This window comes from Lissotriton helveticus, chromosome 1_1 (assembly GCF_964261635.1).
Source record: "Lissotriton helveticus chromosome 1_1, aLisHel1.1, whole genome shotgun sequence".
Classification (NCBI taxonomy): Eukaryota; Metazoa; Chordata; class Amphibia; order Caudata; family Salamandridae; genus Lissotriton; species Lissotriton helveticus.
In genome coordinates, this window is record NC_136057.1 from 53,769,265 (window position 1) to 53,785,858 (window position 16,594).

At 47.9% G+C, this 16,594-nt stretch overlaps 2 protein-coding genes across 2 annotated transcripts in view; one reads left to right on the forward strand and one right to left on the reverse strand.

Annotated features, from left to right (window-relative positions):
* The window catches only part of LOC144822549 (uncharacterized), an 88,291-nt gene extending 73,687 nt beyond the window's left edge, over positions 1–14,604 (reverse strand). The window contains exon 1 of the mRNA XM_078680258.1: positions 14,497–14,604. The gene's annotated coding sequence lies outside the window, so the exon portion shown is untranslated. The remainder of the gene's footprint in view (positions 1–14,496) is intronic.
* A 176-nt stretch (positions 14,605–14,780) lies between these two features.
* The window catches only part of LOC144822398 (uncharacterized), a 60,289-nt gene continuing 58,475 nt past the window's right edge, over positions 14,781–16,594 (forward strand). Inside the window, 1 exon segment of the mRNA XM_078679905.1 lies at positions 14,781–14,888. The gene's annotated coding sequence lies outside the window, so the exon portion shown is untranslated.

Consider the following 16,594-nt stretch of genomic DNA (forward strand, 5'->3'; position numbering starts at 1 on the left):
AACACAGTCACTGCATCTTCTATGGTGGTAACACCGCTTTACAAAATATAAATACGTGGAAATGATCGCCCTCTGATTACAGTAGGAAACTCCTATATGTATTTTGTTACATATAATTCGCTGTCACGCTGGATTGTTAAGCATAAACATTAATAAAATATGTTTTTTTAAAACAGAGAAGCATGGGAACTTTTGATAGTACATTTGCGATGACGGTTGTCTGGCTGAAGAATGTTATAAACTAATTCCTGTCCTGCAGTACATAGCAACACATGATATGTGGCCTCAGAGAATCCTAGAGATGGAGGGGTATCATACATGCATCTTAAAGAGGAAGCTGTTCACGCACACTGGAGTGTATGCCATAATTGAACATTTAAAGGGCTTTCTGTGAGCTGGATACTGTTCCTGCGCACTGGAGTGTATGCCATAATTGAACATTTAAAGTGCTTTCTGTGAGCTGGATACTGTTCCTGTGCACTGGAGTGGATGCCATAATTGAACATTTAAAGTGCTTTCTGTGAGATGAATACTGTTCCTGTGCACTGGAGTGTACAACGTAACAGAAGATTTTGAAGGATAAAAGGTTTAGCGAGTTTTGTGTCAAGCACTATCAATTCTATTAACCATACGAAGGTGAGGATTATGCTACTCAATCTTTGCTGCAATATTCGCAGCCGCCATTAAGAACAGTCAAACACAAAAAACTACATTTACCATCAATTCAGTGACTAATCAGAGCATACATGTCCCTTTATCAATCAGAGGCACCAAAACTATTCCTCTCTCTTTGCTCAATTAACCAAAATATCAGCAACTTGGAACTTCACTTCCAGAAGAACAAAAAGTCACTGTAATTAAACAGAATTGTAACAATCCGGATTTCCAAAATAGAGCAGAACCCTCCAGGAGGTCATGGAAGTGAAACTTTTGTCACTAAAGACAGCAACTCCAGATGAATCACAGATCCAACCGGTTAATGGAGCAATGCCTATAAGACCTGGCCACTTCCTAAAGAGGCCTTTCCTGCGCTTCTGCTCAGTACATCAAACAAGGTAACGTCCAACCCAAAACAGAACATTCAAATAATAGAGAGGGGCTTCAAACAAACATATTCAAACAAGACACACTTATGGAATATGATATTATGGGCTCGATTCATTACTTGGAGGATGGCCTGCAGTTTTGCCAATGGAACAGAATATATTACTTCATACCCATGGTGGAGAGCCGTCCACATAATTTATAAATGACTGCCAAGCATTTATCAAAATATGACGGCGGTTCCTGGCAATGTGTATGGCGCAGCCCTGTAGCATGGAGTAATTGTTTTTTGTTTGCAAAAAGAAAATCCTGAAACTAGATTTTCTTTTTGTAAAAAATATAATGCTCCTTTCGCCCTGAGAGTCTTCTCCCATGGAGTGGAGCATTATAATGCTTTTATTGTTCCTCACCTCCCCTCTAGACCCTTGGACTCACCTCCCCTCTAGACCCCTGGACTCACCCCCTCTCTACACCCTGGACTCACCTCCTCTCTACACCCCTGGACTCACCTCGCCTCTACACCCCTGGACTCACCTCGCCTCTACACCCCTGGACTCACCTCGCCTCTACACCCCTGGACTCACCTCCCCTCTACACCCCTGGACTCACCTCCCCTCTACACCCCTGGACTCACCTCCCCTCTACACCCCTGGACTCACCTCCCCTCTACACCCCTGGACTCACCTCCCCTCTACACTCCTGGACTCACCTCCCCTCTACACCCCAGGAATCACCTCCCCTCTACACCCCAGGAATCACCTCCCCTCTACACCCCTGGACTCACCTCCCCTCTCCCCCCTGGACTCACCTCCCCTCTACATCCCTGGACTCACCTCCCCTCTACATCCCTGGACTCACCTCCCCTCTACATCCCTGGACTCACCTCCCCTCTACATCCCTGGACTCACCTCCCCTCTACATCCCTGGACTCACCTCCCCTCTACATCCCTGTACTCACCTCCCCTCTACACCCCTGGACTCACCTCCCCTCTACACCCCTGGACTCACCTCCCCTCTATGTGGAAAAGTAAATTTTGCTATGTTCTGTGTCCCTACGTGTCATCCATCATATGTTATGTGTGCATGATTAAATATGCATATGTACTCCCCATGTCCGATTAATGACGCAATTACAGTTGTGTCCACCTCTAGTATGCCAGTTTCCAGTCCTCGTGAATACTACGAATATCAGGCCTATGTAAAGCTACGTTGCCACGTTTCTCAGTGTGCACGTTATTCTATTATAAAGTCCCCGTTTCTAGGCCTCAAAAGGGCCTGGACATCAGATTCAGCTCCTGTCTCCAGAAACCTCGCTGAGGAGCGATACAGCCCCCACCTGTATCCTCGACCCTTCACTTACTTCCTGCCTTGCAGTGCCCGGTGCAGCCTGGCTCTGCCTCTGAGTCTGCCAAGAGTATGTTATGAGTCCAGTTATCAGTTCAGCCCTCCTTCTCTGCATTCCTAAACTACTGAACTGCATCAATAGTTTCCGTCATTGTCTAGCCTTCACGTCTCCACGTTAGAGAAATACTGCATTTAATGGTCATTTAATATTCTTCATCACGCACTACATGTAGAATAATGCATGGTCCAGTCTTAGAATCAAGTTAGCTTTTCCCCTCCTGACCTCTAGTTTATATCAACATGTTCTCTAAACATCAGATACTAGATACTGTTTAGGTACATGTCGCCCTGACTCTCCAGACTTCAGTCTCTGCTCCTAGCACAGAGTTCATAGCCCCCAGCTTCTCCTACTAATACGTCATTGCTAGTTTGCGCGCACCATCAGGTTAGAGGTCCCGGCTCCTCAGGTAGCCCCCTCCATGGTTTCCGCCCCATTCATGACATATCTTGTTACGTTTGCATCACATGTCTATGTATACGCCCAGTTACACCTCTTTTCGCCCTTATCTTTCGCGACTGCTACGCGTCACGCCTTCTGCTCCACCCACTGCTACGCCTACTGCAATGTAATGCTATGTGTTTGCGTTATGTATATATGCTCATGTATTGTTATTAAAAGTCGGCGCGCTCATCCCAGCCCCAGCAGCTGCTGGGCCCTGTCATCCTATTCCTATGCAGGTCTGTCCTGTTCCTGTCCTTATGCTGTATTAAACCTGCAAAACTCCTACTACCTCGAATCTTGACTCTTATTTATTGAGCTATCTGTTATGATATATGTCTAGTCAAAAAGAGAGGTATTATTTATTTATTTACCACATAATGGCGCCCGAACAGGGACTTGCCCTTTCCCCACGCGTCGGTGAAGCCACGCCGACCCCCTGACCCTCTGCAGTCGTGACGGAACTCTTCTGTGCACCGGCAGATATTTCTGCTTCAAGTATCCCTCAGGCCCACGGAGGAGACGGAGGAGGCGGTCCAGCATCCAAACGAGACGGTGGAGGAACGCGGCGAGTCCCGACCAGAGCCCAAGCCAAGAGTTCAAGGTCCGAGGTATCCGGAGGTCCACCCGTAACTGAAGTCCGAAGTTCGTCGTCCGTCGTCGTAGCAGTCCAGTCCAGTCCGAGGCTTTCCGTTCTTGCTGCCCGGTGAGTACCATTACTGGGGTAGTATCTAGACAGGGTCAATCTAAATTGACTCTGGTCCGTGGGTTGGTGGTACACAGACTCACAAACGAAGTGTTCACCTAGGTGGATACGGGTCTTGATGCGTCCCTTTATGGGACCGGTATGTTCCGTACTGTTTCAGCAGTGCATCCAGTAACTCTAGTCTGTTCCGTTCTCGAGAAATTCTTGTGTTTCTGTTCTCAGTATTCCAGGTAATATTCTGTCCGAACTGTTATGTTATGATGTTGTTCAATGTATTTCCAATGTCGTGGTATGCCTGAATTGTTTTCCCAGTTGTTATTGTTCCTCGTGTATTGTATTGTGTTCCGATTCAAGTTTACAATGTCTCTCTTTTCGAGATTACGTCAGCTAAGAACTAGAAAAGGTTTGTTAGAAGAAGCAGTTCCTGTTCCGCCGAGGGACAGTCCAGGTCACTTTATGTATCAGAAGCATGGCATAAGCGCCATATTGTATCTAGATTTATGGGTAGAGTATACCAAACAGTTAGAAGAAAAGTATAGATGGCCCGTATCGGGTACATGGGATGCCGAATGCATCATGCGAGTAGAAGAAGCATTATGGAAAAAGAAAGCCAGACAGTCACAGAAAGATGCCATCGAGTTATGGCGTAAAGAAGCTCATAAAAGAACCGAAAAGGAAATCAGAAAGTCAGAATTAAGTAGAGAATCCTTAGAACGAGCACAAGAAAAAGAACTAATCGAGATTGGTGAACAAGTCAAAGCCGAACAGTCAGACAGACAGAGGCATGCCCTTAATAGGGGTATGTATCCTCTCCTTGCCGAGGGCTTGCCAAAAGCGACCCCAGAGGCATCCAGTAATTTCCCGCCACCATTAGTTCCGACCAAGCTACGTCACAAACAGACCGCAGCTGATATTTTTATTTCGTCCTATTTGGACGACACAGTCCCAGAATATGCAAATCCTGTTCGCGCTCCACCAGTCCCTGTAAATCAGGCACTTCCCGCTCCTCCAGACACCGGAGTACCCGTTACGGTACCCCCGGTCCAGCCCGCCATACAAGTCCAGCCTACATTTCCATTTCCCACTCTGCCAGGACGAAGAGCCTCAGTAGACCTAGACTCCAGTTTAGGGGCCGCAGGAGGAGGTACTCCTCAAACCCCGCCGCCACACAAGCGTTTAACGACAGCCGAATTACATGCACAAGCGTCACAGCGTACGCCCAGACATCAGACTGTAGCAGAAATAAGAAAATCCCTTGCCGAATGCGGCTATGATCCAGTCCCAGGCGAAGATAATATGGTTTTATATTCATTCCGCGTAAGAAAGGTGGCCGAGTATCTAGTCACCTTACCGAATATGAAAGAAGATCTAGACAGAATATATCGTTTCATCCGTACAGGGGATGATCCAGAAAGTATTAGCGAGGCCATGTCTCAAAGGAAAGCCGAGATCCAGCTCATGATATTAAAGTTTCTGATCAATTGTCTAATAAGAGAACAAGATTACCCGTCTAAAGATCCGGCCGAAATGAAAATCCTGACAAGGTGGAGTGATAATATAGCCGAGGGTAAGCACAAGACCGTCGGTGCTATGGAGAGTATGTACAAGAAAATCCGTAGAGAAATAATAAAGATACACGAACAGCGTAAAGCAGCACAAGTAAGCGAGAAAGAAAGTAACTCTGATACTGAAGAGGTAGAGGACGAGAATCCCGCCAGAATAGCGTATGTAGGAAAATCTAGATTTCCAGATCGCCATTTACGCCTAGAACACAAGTCTATTTTTCATTCTCCAGCACCAGAACAAGGTTCTCTAGAACAAGTATTCCAAGCTACCGATCACATTCTGAAATCACGAATCGGTTACAGTCAGTTAAGTACCATGCATGAACAAGAACTAGCCCGATCAGCAGTCCGATGGATTACTGATTCTACCACTTTTCCAGACGAAATAGTGGCACAAATGTTTCTGAAAATGCCCCCAGCCGAGCAACGACTGGCGGGTATGTATATGATTCAGCACCTCATTACATTGTATGAGGGTCAACACTCTGATCCAGGTCCGTTACATGATATCCTGAACGAGTTACTCCAGTATAGATGGAAAGGTCTAGGTACCGACTTAATTAGTGTCATTCTAGAACAGCGCCACAAATATAGAACGTTTCTGAACCCGCATTTTGTTCATGTCTCACCCCCAGAAAGTAAACCCATTTTACATGGAAAGACAGAATCCGTTACGAGAAGTCCACCCAGTTAAAGGAACGGGTGGCGAAATGCAGCGAGTGTTTGTTTACACTCCAATTACAAAGATGGAACTCCTCGAGATGAAGAAATTAATTCCCTGTCATGACAAAGATCCAGCAGGGTTCCATAGAGAATTAAAAGACATGCTCCGTATGGGAGAATACACGTACCCAGATATAATTAAAATGTTAAAGGTTCTGCTGCCCGCAGGGGTGTATGAAAAGCTCAAGGAAAAAGAATGGGAGGTGGGAGAGAAAAAGATCGATTGGGCAGTTCTAGAAGCCGAAGATAAGGCACGAGTACCAGGTACCGGTCTTGGAGATAAATGTAAAGAATTACCAGAATTATTAATACAAGTTTTACCCAGATTATTGACAACGAGAAAAGAAGACTGGGATGCAATCTCAGCCTGTAAACAAAAGCAAGATGAGGATATTAGTGATTTTTATTCTAGATTTGAAAAATGTTTCAGTATCAACAGTGGCCTCAAGACAAGTAGTGAGTCATACCCTCACCTTTTTGTTACTAAATTAGTCGAGAATTCAAGCCCACAAATTAAAAATCGAGTTCTGAAAGTCGAAAGTACCTGGCAAGCCAATACCCCGTCCCAGATGTTGCAAATGCTTCAATACCACCAGAATAGAATCAGAGAAGAGCAAGAACACGAGAGAAAACGTATGAAAGACACGAAAATGAAAGTACTAGTTGCACAATCTGTTCCTCAAGACAGTCAGAAGAGGGGTCCAAATCAAGCCAGTCATCCTGCAGCTCCCGTTAAAGGGAACTGCAATTATTGTAAACAGCCAGGTCATTTTATAAATGAGTGTGCAGTTCTGAAACACAACATAGCTACTGGTAAAACTAAAGAAAGACCACGTCCGCCTAGACAAGAACAAGTTTCACAGACTCCTCAGCCACAGAATGCACCACAGACAGTTACAGCACCGCAGCCTATCGCTGCAACACAGCATGTTACATCGCAGATGTACCAGTATGCACAGTCTGAGTATCCAGAGTACCAGCAGTATTCATGAAACAGCCTAGAGAGGGAGGTAGGCTTGCCTCTCATCGAGATACCTGTAGATCAAGAAGGTCCCTATGTTCACAGTCAAGTATTAGGGAAAGACAGAAAGTTTTTGATTGATACAGGGGCAAGTAGGACCACTATTAGTCACGCCGAAGTTCCAGGGGCTCCGCTCTCAGGCTCAAGAAATGTTTCCCTTGGATTTTCAGGAAAACCTATCGTAAATGAGATTTCAAAGCCAGTTACTCTAGAAGTAGGTCCATTGTCCCGCACTACTGATCTGTTACTTACTAAGTCATGTCCAGAAAACCTATTAGGCATTAAGACACTGAAAGAGTTAGGTGCAGTTATATGCTGTTCCCCAGAGGGAATACGATTGTTCCTACGAGACTTCAAGGGTCACTATGTATTACGAGATTTTGATTCAAGACTGTCTAATGTTCCGCAGCACTTATGGGCGCAAGGTCCAACTGATGTAGGTTATATGCAAATCACACCCTATCGTGTGACTCTCAAGCCAGGTGTAGTGTTACCACGAATCAGACAGTACAGATTGCCACCTGAGGCTGTAGCAGCCTTATCCAAAATTATTGACGAGCTCATGGCTCAAGGAGTGGTTGTAGAAACTGACTCCAATGTATGTAATTCTCCGATCATTCCAGTCATGAAACGTACTGATCCAAATGCACCCCCAGTATATCGATTAGTGATTGACCTACGAGAACTTAATAAATGTATTATTCCTCAGTACCCAGTTGTCCCAGACATCTCTTCCCTATTAACGGCCATTGATTCCGAAGCCGCGTTCTTCACTGTCATAGACCTCAAGAACGCATTTTTCAGTGTTCCTATTCATCCAGACAGCCAGTTCCTTTTCGGATTTTGTTTAAATGGAAGGAGCTATATGTTTACACGAGCTCCTCAAGGTTTCACAGAAAGTCCTAGTATTTACAGTCAAGCACTCAAGAGACAACTAGACAACATTCACATGCCAACTGACACTGCCCTGCTCCAGTATGTCGATGATCTACTGATCACAGCCCGTTCTGAACGTGGTTGCGAGCGAGCATCCCTTACAGTCTTGTATTTCCTAGCCGAGATGGGGCACAAGGTGTCCCCTTCTAAGCTTCAATTCTGTGTCCAGCAAGTGGTCTACTTAGGACACTTGCTGTCCAAGAGGGGTAGGCAGTTGACACCAGACCGTATCCAGTTAATAGCGAGTCTTCCTCAGCCCAAGACCCAGAAGGAGGTACGTGCTTTTATCGGCCTTACTTCTTATTGCAGACAATGGATTCCCCAGTATGCATTTCTAGCTAAACCACTGATACAGTTGACGACACAGGAGGCAGCCGTATCGACTGTCCTCCCTTGGACATCTGAACATACACTTAGTTTCAATGAGTTAAAGAAAGCCCTATGCCAAGCTCCAGTTCTAGCGACACCGAACTACAGTAAGCCTTTTACACTTTTCGTCACTGAACGCGAAGGTACAGCATTATCTGTTCTCACACAAGATCAAGCAGGACAATACAAGCCTTGTGCTTATTTTTCGAGCACATTAGATCCTGTAGCCCAGGCGCTGCCTGCGTGCCTCAAGTCAGTTGCAGCCACAGCACTAGCTATCAGACAAAGTGATTCCATAGTCTTAGGACACTCCCTGACAGTACAAGTTCCACATTCCGTGGAAGTTCTTTTGAATCGAACACAAACTCAGCACTTGACAATTGCACGTTTAACAGGTTATGAATTGACACTGTTCCAGCCACACATAGAAATCAGACGCTGCAACATTTTAAATCCTGCTACACTGTTACCATCAGTTAATTCAAATCCTGACCCACATGACTGTGTGGAAGTAGTTAACATTACGACAAAGCCAAGACAAGATCTGACAGATATTCCGTTACCAGACCCCGACCTGACACTTTATGTGGATGGTTCATGTATGAGAACTAGTACAGGAGAACTAGTCGCCGCGTATGCAGTGACTACTGACACTGAAGTTATTGAAACACACCGTATTGATACCCTGTCTGCTCAAGCAGCAGAGCTAGTTGCTCTGACACAAGCCTGCATACACGCCAAGAACTTGAAAGTTAATGTTTACACAGATTCACGTTACGCATTTGGAGTTGTACACGACTTCGGAGTACTCTGGCAGGAGAGAGGTTTCATGACTTCTCATGGAACCAAGATTCAGCATGGTCTCCTTATTCAAGCTCTGTTAGATGCCATACACTTACCGACATCTATCGCTATTATGAAGTGCAAAGCACATACGAAAGTTACTGACATTATTTCTCAAGGTAATGATCTAGCAGATCGCACAGCCAAGCTTACAGCACAGACTCTAGACATTCCAGTTAATCAGACACATGCTCCAGATCCGATTACATGTATGACAGTTAAGGACCCTACACAAGATGTCATAGATATACAGTTACATGCTACTCCTGAAGAAATCAAGAAGTGGTCCGAACAAGGAGGGGTCCAGACAGATCAAGGATGGTTAACGAAGGGTAGAGCCACATGGTTTCTCCCCGACTCTATGGTTCAAGTCATTATTAATACCGCACATAGTCCAGCACATTTAGGAGAAAAAGCTATGTTAGACAGTATCCAGACATTTGGTTCAACAAGCATTTACGAGCTGCAGCCAAGCAGAAAGTCCGTACCTGTATGATATGTTGCCAGTTTAATCCAGGTAAAAGTGTCCCGGTGGAACAAGGTGGATTCCAGCCCCCTGACCACCCTTTTGAAGTCCTCCAGATGGATTATATTCAGATGGAGCGATGCCGAGGTTTCAAGTATGTCCTTGTAGTTGTATGCGCTTTGTCCAGGTGGACAGAAGCATATCCAGTCCCAGATTACACAGCCGCGACCACTGCCAAGCAGTTGGTTCGTGAGTTTTTCCCTCGTTATGGACTCCCTAGAGTCGTATATTCTGACAACGGCCAGCCATTCTCATCTGAACTCATGAAGCATGTTTCCCTTTTGCTAGGGTACCAGTGGAAGTTTCATTGTGTACGCCATCCTGAAGCAGCCGGTCTCGTAGAGAGACATAATCAGACTCTAAAAATCCGTATTGCAAAAGTGTGTAAAGAAAAAGGTGTGGACTGGCTAGTAGCTCTGCCAGTCGCTTTATTTTATATGCGCATGGTCGCACATTCCAGATCAGGTCTGTCCCCGTACGAGGTCGTATTCGGCCGCCCCCCTAACATGTGGGGTACTCCTAGACCCCGAAGTATTACCGATGTTTCAAGTAATATGCTGACAGATTACCTAGCTTCCTTGATGTCTGCCCTCAACTCATGTCGTTCACAGGTTGCTGCCGCATTTCCAGACAATACCGAGGTGGCACCGCACGAAATAGTTCCAGGATCCATGGTGATGGTCCGCAACTTTGACAGATCAAGTCCGCTGGAGCCTCGTTGGAAAGAGCCCCGACAGGTCCTCCTCACCACCCGTACAGCCGTGAAGTTGGAAGGACGCAAAGGCTGGGTGCACCTTTCTCATATTAAACTTTTTAATGGACTGAAACCCGTCTTAAAGAACATTTCCCAGGATTCAAAGGATTGCCAGAATATTTTTCTCAAGGACTGTCCCGCAAAAGACATTGCTACAACCCCTCCCCTGTTAGAGAAAACTCCGCAGCAGGAGTACAAGCTAAAACTCCGGTCTAGTAAAATAAGTCAGTCAGTTTGATTGTCTAAGTCCTCCCCTAGGTGAAACGGTTAGACTGTTTCTGACATGTATAAAATAGACCCCCATAGAGAGAGAGTTAGTCAAAACTCAATCCGATGTATCATTTTTCTATGTTTCATATTGTTTCTCAGCCTTATGATTTCCTGCACCAGTTATGCATTTTTCTTGTACTTCCCAGTTCTTCATGTAAATAAGTCTGCTCATGCTACAGTAGAGCACACGTTTAGTGATCTGCCTCCTCATGAACTCTCTTACCGCCTCGCTATGCGAAATAACTCATTTATCCGCATGTTACATTACTCACACCAGACCAGCAATGCCACTAATTGTTGGGTGTGTGGTCGACTCCCCCCTTTCCAGACACCGAAGGGAGTTCTGCCACTTTTTCCTTATCCATTTTCACATAATGGTTCGTGTGGAGCATGGTCCATGTTAACGTCATCCTCAACAGATATGTCTTTTCTTAACAGTACATGTTTTCCAGACAAGCAAGGTCTTCCCCACAGAACAGGGTTAGATCTAGAAAATGAAGTGTATAATTTAGGTAATTATTCTTCGAATTTTATGGTCCGGAATGTTCAGTCTGATACTACTCCAGACTTACCCGCTATTTCAGTACTACCAGTCAAAGGCGAATTATGTGTCCGTAATTATGGTTCTGTACATGTAGGACATAGTGATTGTACTACTATTGTCAAGTATAGTGACAGTGGGAAATCTATCTTTAAAGCTTCACGTCACTCCTATTTTATTTGTGGTCAAACTGCATATGTTCGTCTGCCCCTCGATTGGGAGGGAACCTGTTACATTGCCTTCCTACTGCCACCAGTTTTTCTAGTCCCACCTGATTATCATAGAAACACACATCTAGTACACATTAGACATAGAAGGGAGTCCCCAATTGTCGATTATACTGAAACTGCTCTAGAACAGTATACAGATTTCAATAGAGGTTTCTTCTTCTTTATAGGACCTATCCAGAATAGTAAACTGATCCGTAGGTTAACCAGAACCCTCGAAGCTGTAGTAAATGAGACTGCCTCTGCTCTAGGTAACTTAACCGAAGAGCAGTCTGCTATGAGATTTGTCGTTTTACAGAATCGTCTCGTCCTTGACGTCATACTGGCCGATAGGGGCGGGGCATGTAGAGTCATCGGATCTAGTTGCTGCATTTTCATTCCAAATAACGCGCCGTCTGTTTATTCAGCTATAACCAGACTCCATAAAATTGCCCATCTGATACACCAAGATCCAGGCACCTGGACATGGTCCGGTTGGTTCTGGAATATAATTTCCGCATGGGGATGGAAAATATTGTCCTTCCTAGGTATTGCAGTAGCGATCATATTCAGCTGCTGCCTCTGTATACAATGTGGCCCTGCGATTTGCGGCATTTGTGCTACCTCTTGTATTCCTAGTCCCAAGCCCCGTCCTAAATCCCGTTCCAGGATAATTCGAGACGAGCAAATGATACTGTATGAAATAATAGACGGTATCATGAAAATTGATGTTTCCTGATGGAAACGTAGTGACAAGGAGGGAATGTGGAAAAGTAAATTTTGCTATGTTCTGTGTCCCTACGTGTCATCCATCATATGTTATGTGTGCATGATTAAATATGCATATGTACTCCCCATGTCCGATTAATGACGCAATTACAGTTGTGTCCACCTCTAGTATGCCAGTTTCCAGTCCTCGTGAATACTACGAATATCAGGCCTATGTAAAGCTACGTTGCCACGTTTCTCAGTGTGCACGTTATTCTATTATAAAGTCCCCGTTTCTAGGCCTCAAAAGGGCCTGGACATCAGATTCAGCTCCTGTCTCCAGAAACCTCGCTGAGGAGCGATACAGCCCCCACCTGTATCCTCGACCCTTCACTTACTTCCTGCCTTGCAGTGCCCGGTGCAGCCTGGCTCTGCCTCTGAGTCTGCCAAGAGTATGTTATGAGTCCAGTTATCAGTTCAGCCCTCCTTCTCTGCATTCCTAAACTACTGAACTGCATCAATAGTTTCCGTCATTGTCTAGCCTTCACGTCTCCACGTTAGAGAAATACTGCATTTAATGGTCATTTAATATTCTTCATCACGCACTACATGTAGAATAATGCATGGTCCAGTCTTAGAATCAAGTTAGCTTTTCCCCTCCTGACCTCTAGTTTATATCAACATGTTCTCTAAACATCAGATACTAGATACTGTTTAGGTACATGTCGCCCTGACTCTCCAGACTTCAGTCTCTGCTCCTAGCACAGAGTTCATAGCCCCCAGCTTCTCCTAGTAATACGTCATTGCTAGTTTGCGCGCACCATCAGGTTAGAGGTCCCGGCTCCTCAGGTAGCCCCCTCCATGGTTTCCGCCCCATTCATGACATATCTTGTTACGTTTGCATCACATGTCTATGTATACGCCCAGTTACACCTCTTTTCGCCCTTATCTTTCGCGACTGCTACGCGTCACGCCTTCTGCTCCACCCACTGCTACGCCTACTGCAATGTAATGCTATGTGTTTGCGTTATGTATATATGCTCATGTATTGTTATTAAAAGTCGGCGCGCTCATCCCAGCCCCAGCAGCTGCTGGGCCCTGTCATCCTATTCCTATGCAGGTCTGTCCTGTTCCTGTCCTTATGCTGTATTAAACCTGCAAAACTCCTACTACCTCGAATCTTGACTCTTATTTATTGAGCTATCTGTTATGATATATGTCTAGTCAAAAAGAGAGGTATTATTTATTTACCACATCTACACCCCTGGACTCACCTCCCCTCTACACCCCTGGACTCACCTCCCCTCTACACCCCTGGACTCACCTCCCCTCTACACCCCTGGACTCACCTCCCCTCTACACTCCAGGAATCACCTCCCCTCTACACCCCTGGACTCACCTCCCCTCTACCCCCTGGACTCACCCCCTCCCCTCCCCCCTGGACTCACCTCCTCTCTACACCCCTGGACTCACCTCGCCTCTACACCCTTGGACTCACCTCCCCTCTACACCCCTGGACTCACCTCCCCTCTACACCCCTGGACTCACCTCCCCTCTACACCCCTGGACTCACCTCCCCTCTACACCCCTGGACTCACCTCCCCTCTACACTCCAGGAATCACCTCCCCTCTACCCCCTGGACTCACCTCCCCTCTCCCCCCTGGACTCACCTCGCCTCTACACCCCTGGACTCACCTCCCCTCTCACCTCCCCTCTCTACACCCCTGGACTCACCTCCCCTCTGTAAATGTAAATGTATAGGCATTTATATAGCGCACTACTTACCCGTAGGGTCCCAAGGCGCTTCGACCGCTGCGAAACCCTTCCTGGCTTTCCTGAGAGATGGTCCCTTAATGGGTATCTCCAGGGTGAGACCAGGCATCCCCGGCGGTCTGGTGGGGCCGTTAGTGAAGATGAGGCAAGCTAATGCCCAGAGTTGCCGAGTGTGAACGCTGATCAGAGTGGGCACCGAGGCGAGAGAATTATCGAGTCCGCTGACCCTGGTCCAGAAACCTGCCGCGCCGGGAATCGAACCCTGGTCCCGGGCCGTCCTCTGCTCTCGGGTCTGCCGCCTCTAACCAGTGAGCCACACTACTTCTGGACCCTGGACTCACCTCCCCTCCTCACCCCTGGACTCACCTCCCCAATACACCCCTGGACTCACCTCCCCTCTACATCCCTGGACTCACCTCCCCTCTCCCATCCCTGTACTCACCTCCCCTCTACACCACTGGACTCACCTCCCCTCCCTCTGGACTCACCTCCTCTATACACCCCTGGACTCCCCTGGACTCCCCTCCCCTCCCCTCCCCCTTCTCCTCTCCTCCTCCTCTGCCCCCTCTTCTCCTCTCCTCCTCCTCTCCTCCTCTCCCCCTCTCCCTCTCCTCTCTCCCTCTCCTCTGCCCCCTCCCCCCTCTTCTGTCCCTCGCCCCCCTCTCACCCTCTCTCCTCCTTCAAGGGTCTCTTCAACAAGCAACGGAGCCGATGGAGCTCTCTTCAGGCCTTTGAGGGGAACAGTGTCCGGGTCACCAGGGGCAGCGTCAGCACCAGCAGCGGAGGCGGAATGAAGCCTCCTCTCAGGATACCTTTACCCCGTCCCCGCCCTCTCAGTAATGTCTGCTTCCGGGTTAGCGGCGGCAGAGTCAGCGTCAGTACCCGATGCGGCTGAGCTCTCCTCAGGCTTGTGAGTGTGATAGTATCCGGGTCAGCGGGGGCAGAGCCAGCACCAGCAGTAAGCCCCAGCCAGCTGCAGAGGAGAGGAGCCCCCAGGGTCTGTCTGTCTGTCCGGTGGAAGGAGGAGCACTGGCTGCAGTTACCTTAATTTCATCAGGGGTAAGTGAGACCTCTCACAACCAAGAGGTGTGAATACAGCCTGAGGTGCACTGAGCTCACACCATCATCAGGGGGTGCAGCCTGGGGGGCACTGACGTCACACCATCATCAGGAGGTGCAGGGGGCATATGTACTGGCCTCACACCATCATCAGGGGGCAGGTGTACTGACCTCACACAATCATCGAGGGATGCAGGGGACAGGTGTACTGGCTTCACACCATCATCGGGGGCAGTTGTACTGACCTCACACCATCATCTGGGGGTGCAGGGGACAGGTGTGCTGGCCTCACACCATCATCGGGGGCATGTGTACTGACCTCACACCATCATCAGGGAGTACAGGGGGCAGGTGTACTTACCTCACACCATCATCGGGGGGTGCAGGGGGCAGGTATACTGGCCTCACACTATCATCAGGGGTGCAGGGGGCAGGTGTACTGGCCTCACACCATCTTCAGGTGGTGCAGGGGGCAGGTGTACTGGCCTCACACCATCATCAGGGGGTGCAGGGGGCAGGTGTACTGGCCTTACACCATCATCAGGGGAGAGGGGGCAGGTGTACTAACCTCACACCATCATCAAGGGGTGCAGGGGGGAGGTGTACTAGCCTCACACTATCATCAGGGGGTGCAGCCTGAGGTGTACTGGCCTCACACCATCATCAGGGGATGCCGCAAGCAGGTGTACTGGCCTCGCACCATCATCAGGGGGTGTAGGGGGCATGTGTACTGACCCCACACCATCATCAGGGGTGCAGGGGGCAGGTGTACTGACCTCACACCATCATCAGGGGGTGCAGGGGCAGGTGTACTGACCTCACACCATCATCAGGGAGTGCAGGGGGCAGGTATATCGGCCTCACACCATCATCGCGGGATGCAAGGGGCAGATGTAGTGGCCTCACACCATCATCGGGGGAGGGGCAGGTGTACTGACCTCACACCATCATCAGGGGGTGCAGCCTGCAGGTGTACTGGCCTCACACCTTCATCAGGGGGTGCAGGGGGCAGGTGTACTAACCTCACACCATCATCAGGGGGTGCAGCCTGAGGTGTACTGACCTCACACCATCATCAGGGGGTGCAGGGGGCAGGTGTACTGGCCTCACACCTTCATCAGGGGGTGCAGGGGGAAGGTGTACTGGCCTCACACCTTCATCAGGGGGTGCAGGGGCCAGGTGTACTGGCCTCACACCATCATCAGGGGGTGCAGGGGGGAGGTGTACTGGCCTTACACCATCATCAAGGGGTACAGAGGGCAGGTGTACTAGCCTCACACTATCATCAGGGGGTGCAGCCTGAGGTGTGCTGACCTCACACCATTTATTTATTTATTTATTTATTTTTAATATTTATAGAGCGCTGCATATACCCGTGGGCGTCTTGGCGCTAAAAACCATTATAAACTCTGGAAAAGTGAGGAAATGAGCCAGTTAATTAAACAGATGTGAGGGAAAGAAAGAAGAGTATTAGTGAGAGAACAGCCAGGTTTTCAAAAGTTTACGGAACTGAAGGAGTGTGACACTTTGTCTGATGTTAAGAGGCAGGGTGTTCCAAAGTCTGGGGGCCGCCACCAAAAAGCGTCGGTCACCCCAGGTAACTGTTTTGGTGCGAGGGACGATCAGTTGGCTGAGAGTGGCTGATCGTAGAGCTCTTGTGGGTTTGTAATGCTGTAATTGATCATCATCAGGGTTGCAGGGGGCAG